At 40.3% G+C, this 7721-nt stretch overlaps 1 long non-coding RNA gene across 1 annotated transcript; it reads left to right on the forward strand.

Moving 5' to 3' along the window:
* The first annotated feature begins 6719 nt into the window (after positions 1-6719).
* On the forward strand, positions 6720-7404 carry LOC133830476 (uncharacterized). Its single transcript, XR_009892072.1, has 3 exons — positions 6720-6807; positions 6888-6939; positions 7024-7404. It is a non-coding gene; the product is annotated as an uncharacterized LOC133830476 (long non-coding RNA).
* Positions 7405-7721: the final 317 nt, after the last annotated feature.

A 7721-nucleotide genomic window follows, 5' to 3' on the forward strand; every position in this document is an offset into this window, starting at 1 on the left:
CTTTGGAGAATCGGTGGGGGCCTAAGTTTGCGATCCCTTATCACCCACTGTCTCTTCAACCTGAGTCAGCCTTTACTTGAAACTAGCAGCTGATCCAGGAACACAAAGAACGTCTCTAATGGGAAGATATCTGAGCACACTTTCAACGTCAAAGAGACGAAAAACAAGGAAACTTTGATTTGCCGTGTATCCGGACCCAGACCTCGAGATCACACCGAATCCCTGAGATCTTAAATGTAAGGTCACCTTTGCCTTTTCCATTGGTGAAATTTCATTCAGCTTCATAGAGGGTTCATCGAATCAACCATCCACACAAACAACCCCCAAAATCCCTTTCGCTCCGGCCTTGGAGGACTCTTTCTTCGAGGCTGAACACTACCAGAGTTCTGCTACATCTACCAACAAAATCTCAGAACTCTTAGCTTGCCATGGGCTAAAGCTAACCCAGAAACTGGTTTGTCGACCCACCAATCCCGATGAAAGGAGATGCTTTGCTCCAGGCGAAAATGATCCTGACAAGAAGGTCCAGCTCGCGACCTGGAGTTGGGAACATATGCGAGCTAGGGCATTGCAGCCTCTAAAGGACTATTTTTGAAACTTCACTGACTACGTCGATATTGCCCCCTTCCATCTTTAGGCCAACTCTTATAGGTTCATGGAATCCCTAAGTTCACTCTACCGCGAGATGAACTGGGATGGCCCTTTGGCATGTGAGATCTTGTATCTCTTCTGCCTCAAGTGTAACCCTTCTCGAGCTCACGGGGGAGATGATTTTTGCTACCTTTTAAGCTATACCATGGAGAGAAGGATGTTCGAGGATATCCCCAATCATCCACCCATCTTCAAGACCATCTTCTTCTGAACCAATGGCCTCTGCCCGTCCATATTTTATTATTTTCAGCGAATCAGTAAGTAATTTGTGTCAATCCCCTTTAATTAAATTCTTCTTCTTTATACTTTCAGCTCACACTGCTCATTTCTCAGCCAAGTATCCCTATCCGCAACCCACTAAGGGCATGAAGGACCACCAAGAGGAAATTTTCAAGCTCCCATATGGCCAACGGTCCCTCAACTACCTTCTTCACGAGGATAGGCTCCGACGGTGTGGTCTCATGGGAGAAGGCGAATGTAGAGATGATGTCGGGATTCACAAGTTTGCGAGGTGGGAAGACGTCCCACTACCAACAACCAAGCTCCCTACCAGGGCAAAGCGTGTGAGTTCGAGCACACGTGGCCCTGTGTCCCCTCTCCGTTGAACCTTCGTGCTCAGGTAATGAAGCACAAGACGAGGCCTCAATGAGCTCGTCTGATGGAGGTAAAGACATGCTCGATCTGTCCAAGTGGTCTCCTACCCTGCTTAGACAGGAACCCAACGTCATAGTCCTATTTAACAATTCCCAAAACAATTTTATGGTCTGGTCAGGGGTAGATCTTAAGGTACATAGGTTTGATAGTTGGTTAGGGAAATACCAAATGATGTATAGTGTAAACGAAGTTTAGGTTGGGATAGTCGTCCAATACAGGACCAACGACTCTAGGGACCTTTCAAGGATGTCCCCTACCTTTAGGGAGGGGACTCCCTAAGCCTCGTCAAAAGATAGGGGGAGTTCCTGGTCCCTGAGCTCAAGCTCAAAGGAGTCCTCTAGTTAGGTTCCTTATACTTAATCGTTTTCAATGTTAGACTTATACAACTTCTCTTCTCTCAACATAATGAATCTTTTTCCTTTTTTTTTTTTTCAAGAGAGAAGGATTCTGATCTGGAAAACATCCTTGGGATGCCTCCTAAGGCCTGAGGCAGCAAACGGGAACGCGCTACCTCAAAGAAGGACGCTCCTCCTTCAAAGGCCGCAAGGGTTACTGAGGACCCTCTTTTGGCGACCTCGAAACCCACGGGCGCCCTGACTCCAACTATGGTCTGAAAGCTCTGTGTTATGCCGCATATGCCAGAGTACCCCTTGCAAAATGTGGCTGGGACCCTAGCGGCCGACCTATGCTCGGACTTGCTATTCGAGGCGGGCCAATAGTACAGAAACCTTGATGCTAACATGTGGAGGTTTCTGGAAGGAGATAACACAACGATTTCCTTTGACCAGACTATGGAGCTCCGTAAGTCTACTTTACCTAACCTTTATTTTCAGTGTTACTTCTTTATTCTCTAATTGTTATAGTTTTTTCTTTCAGACCATCCTCGAAATCATACGCCAATGCTCCATCCTTTCCTCGTAGATATCAACTGCCAAGACGTTGGTTAATGACGCCCACAAAGCTCGAATCTGGGCCAAGGATGACCTAAATGAGGCCAAGGGAGCTAGGACTAAAGTCGAGGGTTTGCTCAAAGAGGCAAAGGAGGCCCAAGCCAGAGCTGAAACCTCGCTCTGAGAGGCCAGGGTGGCCCAAGATAAAGTCGAGGATGCCTTCAAAGCCTCCCAGGCTAAGCTCACTTCTTTCGAGGCCAATGCTAGTCATCTGAAGGCCATGCTCGACACCAGGATGACTAAATTCGACATTTCCAAGGATGAGAATGATCTCCTGAAGGAAAAGAAGAGTGTCGCTTATGAAATCCTCGAGGACGAGAAGAAACACATGCTCGAGGAATTCAAGGCCAAGAAGGAATGGGCCACCAATCGAGCCATGTACAGGATATGGTGCTGAACCCCGAGATGGACACCTCATTCCTTATGGACAAGGAAGAGGAGTTCCTAACCAAGAGGAAGGCTCGGTTGGCCAAGGAGGAGGTAACATGCACTACCTTGGAGGGTGGCGGCGAAGAGGAGAAGGGCGAAGAGGGTGAGTCTGCTCCTGCCAGCCATAAATTATCCATGTTTTACAAGGGTTGCGTCCCTTATATTTTATTTTGTAATTAATTATTTTTGATTACCCTCGGGCAAAGACAATTATAACTCGAAGTTTGAGTTATTTGACAAATTTATATTTAAATGGTAGTTTTTTATGCTTAAATCCCTTTCTCGAAATCTTTATGCATACTATATACCTTATCGTTTTTTCCTTTATCGCATACTTCATATTTCTAGCTTCAAAATATTTTGAGCATACCATAAAGTACTTGCTTTTATAATTGTTTATCTATACAAATACTGTCGCACTTTAAGTTCGAATTTCCATATATTCACATAGTTCATATGATTGCACATATTCGACTTCGTTATCTTCAAGGTCAAATATTACTTTTATCGTGTATTTTCATTATAAAATACTTATTGACATGTATTTTCAAGGTCTAGTTATTTTTTGCTTAACTATAGTAACTTTTCTTATTCTCAAGTATGGCCTCGAGGTTTCAAGAATGAAACTTACTTGCAAAAATTTCCAGCTCTATCTCGACTCTTGATTTTTGTTGGTTTATCTAGAATTCAAAGTTTTAATCGTGTTGATTAGAGTTTGCTAGTTTGTTCCTGACTTGTTTAATTTGTGTTTGGTTAATAATCCATACACTGTTATTGTTTACTTCGTGATTAGTTAACAATCCATACACTGCTATTAGACTTTATTCTTATTGATGTCATATTTTTTTGAGCATATGGTATGATTGTATACCACTTATGCCCCCTTAATATCCTATGATTGTAATCTTAGGTTATTGAATTTTGAGAGCTTGCAAAAAGTATAACAATTTAAATTTATAAAATTGGAATAAAAATCAGTGCTTTATTAATGAAAAATGAAAATTAAGTACAAGCTTGGTTGTAACAGAATAAACATCATTCCTACATTACTGGTAATAAGGTCGTATATGTTCACCATTCCAAGCTTGTGGAACGAATTCCCCATTTAACCTCGCTAGTTTATAGACATCAGGTCGGATAATGTATTCAATTTGGTAGGGTCCTTCCCAATAAGGCATGAGCACGACTGTAGAAGGTAGCCAAAAACATACGTCTCAGGACCAAATCTCCCAATGCAAATTTTCTATCTCGAACCCTCTTATTGAAATACCTTGTAGCCCTTTGCTGGTATGCAAATTTTTTAAGTTGGGCTTCATCTCATATTTCTTCAATTAGGTTTAGAGTTTCTTTGAGCTTGGATTGGTTTGAGGTTTGGTCGTATGCTTCATGTCTAATTGTTGGGATTTTGACCTCAGTAGGCAGCATAGCTTCACAATTGTAAGCCAAGGATAAGGGGGTGTGGCGTGTTGAGGTTCGAGCTATTGTCCTGTAAGCCCAGAGGACTTGTGGTAATTCTTCTGGTCATTTTCCTTTAGCCTCTTTGAGCCTCTTCTTAATAGAGCTCTTAAAGGTCTTGTTCACAACTTCGACCTAGCTATTTTCTTGTGGATAGGATACTAAGGAAAAACTTTTGATTATCCCATTCTTTTCACATAATTGTGTGAACAGTTCACTGTCAAACTGGGTCCTATTGTCTAAAACTTTTTTCCTTGGTACCCCATATCTACAGATTATGTTTTTCACCACAAAGTCTAGAACTTTCTTTGAGGTGATAGTGGATAGAGGTTCGGCCTCGATCCACTTCATGAAGTAATCAACATCAACTACGACATATTTTACTCCCTCTTTTCCTGTTGGTGGGGATCCTATGAGATCGATTCCCCATATGCGAATGGCCACAGGGAGCTCATCATGGTGAGCTCAGTCGGTGGTTCTTACCGAATTGAAGGGAACCGCTGACATTTGTCACAACAATTGACTTATTCGAACGATTCTGTTTTAATTGTAGGCCATAAGTATCCTTGCCTAATTATCTTTTTTGATAGACTATGCCCCCCTAGTGTGGTCTCTACAAAATCCTTCAAGGATTTCTTCTAAAAAAATTCTAGCTTCGGGTGGAGTTACACATCTTAATAATGGCATAGAATATCCCCTTATGTACAGTTTTCCCTCCAAGATAGTATACCTTGGTATCTTGTACATAAGTTTTCTAGCCTCATTCTGGTCTGCTAGGAGTCTCCCGGTTTCGAGGTAGTCTATTATGGGGGTCATCCAGGTAGGTTGTGAGTCTATCATGTTGATTTCATCTTCTTCACGCTCGGCTATGCCTGGTACTGGAAGAAATTGGACCTGCACCACATTGAGTGTATATGCTTCCTTTGTTGTGGCTAGTCAAACCAAAGCATCTGTATTTGAAGTTTGCTGCTGCGGAACTTGTTCGTAAAACTCTAATTGCCTGACTACTGCTTTGACCTTCTTATGGTAAGCTTCCATTTGGATTCCCAAAGCCTGGTATTCTCCTAAAACCTAGTTGATAACCAACTGGGAATCACTATAGAAGTGGATGGATTTTGCTTTAAGTTCGGAAGCTATCCAAAGTTTTGCTAATAGTGCTTCGTATTCAGCCTCGTTATTTGACGCCTCGAAGCCAAACCGTAAGGCTGAGTGAAAATGACTTCTAGTCGGAGTGATTAAGATAATTCCAGCCCCCTTAAGATAATTCATGCCCCCGATTTGTTCTCATTCGACGACCCATCAACGTAAAGTCTCCACAACTCGCGGGCTGGGGTTATGATTTCCTCGTTGGTGATTCTTGTACATTCAACTATGAAACCCGCCAATGCTTGTCCTTTGATTGTCGTTCTTGGATGTTATGTAATCTCGAATTGTCTGAGTTCGACTGCCCATTTTACAGTCTCCTGGATGCCTCATGTTTTGACAACACCTGCCTCAATGGTTGATCAGTCAATACGTGTACATGATGTGCCTAGAAGTAAGGTCAGAGTTTTTGAGATGCATGTATCAAGCAGAAGGCTAGCTTTTCCATTAATGGATATCTTGACTCTGCCCCCAATAACCTTTTACTAACATAATAAGCAAGTTTTTGTACTTTCTTGTCCTTTCGAACAAGTACTGCGCCAATTGCATGCTCGGTTGTGGCGAGGTTGTAGCGCACCAACTTTTTTTTTGTACATTTATTAATTGTGTGCTTTGTTTTATTAATAATTGTGAAGTGTTAGAAATGTATTTTAATTGTTTGGTAGGAATTGCGTGAATTTAATTGTTATTTATTTTATTTATTTATTAATTTAATTAAAAAGAAAATGAGTCTTGGTTGAGTGCACCAAGGTGCATGATAGGTAGTGATGCACCTTAGCACTTCGGTGTGTGCATGTGCATGGTTGCATTGTGTGCATGCAATAGATTTCCTAGACATTATTTCCTTTTATTTGATTTATTTTATTTAATTAAAATAATTAAAAAGAAAATAAAAAGAAAGGGTAATAAAGAGAGAAGACTCTATATGGCTTGTGTTCACACAAGAAAGAAGTGGGAAACAAATGGTAAGAAGGGATAAAGTTGTCATTTTTGAATTCCGGTAACCTTAGACCCAGCCTCAGTAAATCAGGCATAACTTGGGCTGTCAATATCCGATTTAGACATAATTGGTACCATTAGAAAGCTAATTAAATCATTCACAATTTTTTGTGAAATATCATTTTCCCTAAAATGCAACGAAAATGGGTCAAACCCCAGCCCCAAGTCGTATGACCCTAGAGTTACGAAAATAATGTAAATTCCTTTATTAGCCATGGACAGCCAAGGAAGGAAAGAAAGAAGTTGGTGGGCTGTCAATTGTCAAAGGGGTTTGATTGGCTGAGTATAATTATTAATTTATTTAATTTTTTATTTAGGGAAAATAAAGGAAAATGATAATTATCTTTTCCATAGCTAGGTTTTGGTGATTGAGGGATTTAAATAGAAAATAAGAAAGGCTTGAAGGCTCATTTGGGTCTCTTGGCTGCCGACTATAGAGAAAAAAAAGGGCATGAGCTTGTGGAAGAGGAGAGAAAGAAGAAGATAAGGAGAAGAGAAAGAAGAGGCCAAGGCTAGGGATCCTAAGGTATGGGTTAAGGTTCATAGCATTACATGTTTTTCCTCTACATCTTGATTCTAAGCAAGGAAAAATAATGGTGATGATAGGTTTGGATTTTGTTGCAAGAGGATTGGAGGCTAGGGTTCAAAATCCCCTAGGGTAAGTATTTGGGTCATAGTGATGTTGTTAGTTTCTACCTCTTCTTGAAACAAAGATCATTTTTTTCTCTTGTCTTTTGTGCAGTGTATTCGAAATCCCCAGGGGGATTTGATCAAGGTGGTGGCCATTATTTGAGTCCTTGAGTGCTAGCAAGAGAGGTGATAGAAACCTTGCCTCATGGTGGTTGTTCTTGTCACTATGGTTCTTTTTGTTTTGTTTTAATGAGGATATTGATTTTGAATGTTGGAATGGGGTTTTATTTTGAAATTGTTGTTTATGGCATTATTCTATTGTTGTGACTAAGAGGAATATGCATATTGATTAGGTATGAGTAGTTCTTTGAGAGATTTGATATGAAGTTTATATGGCCTAGACATGTGGGTTTATAATTTTATGTGCTTGAGTATGCTTGGGCGTGTGGTGTATTTAGGCAATCATGAATAGAAATTTTTGGGCTTGCATGAAGTATGAGATCTTATGGTTATATTTTTATGGTTATTTTAAATCAATGGTTTATGTAACAAGAATGCAAGAACGCTAAAAGACACATGCTAGGGCATAAGTATGGTTTGGTCTATGTTATGATAATGTTTTCATTTTAAATATTCTTGTAAAAATGCAAAAGAAACAAGAGATGTTGATCATAAGGGTTTCGGCATAAGGTCTTATTTTGTGTTTGATTTTATGTTGAATAAATTTAATGCTAGATGTAATAATGTGGTGTCCAAGTGTACGTAAATGTTAGGGTAAATTGTTAAATTGATAAAAGCATTTTATGACCA

The sequence above is a fragment of the Humulus lupulus genome, chromosome 1, assembly GCF_963169125.1.
Source record: "Humulus lupulus chromosome 1, drHumLupu1.1, whole genome shotgun sequence".
Lineage (NCBI taxonomy): Eukaryota > Viridiplantae > Streptophyta > Magnoliopsida > Rosales > Cannabaceae > Humulus > Humulus lupulus.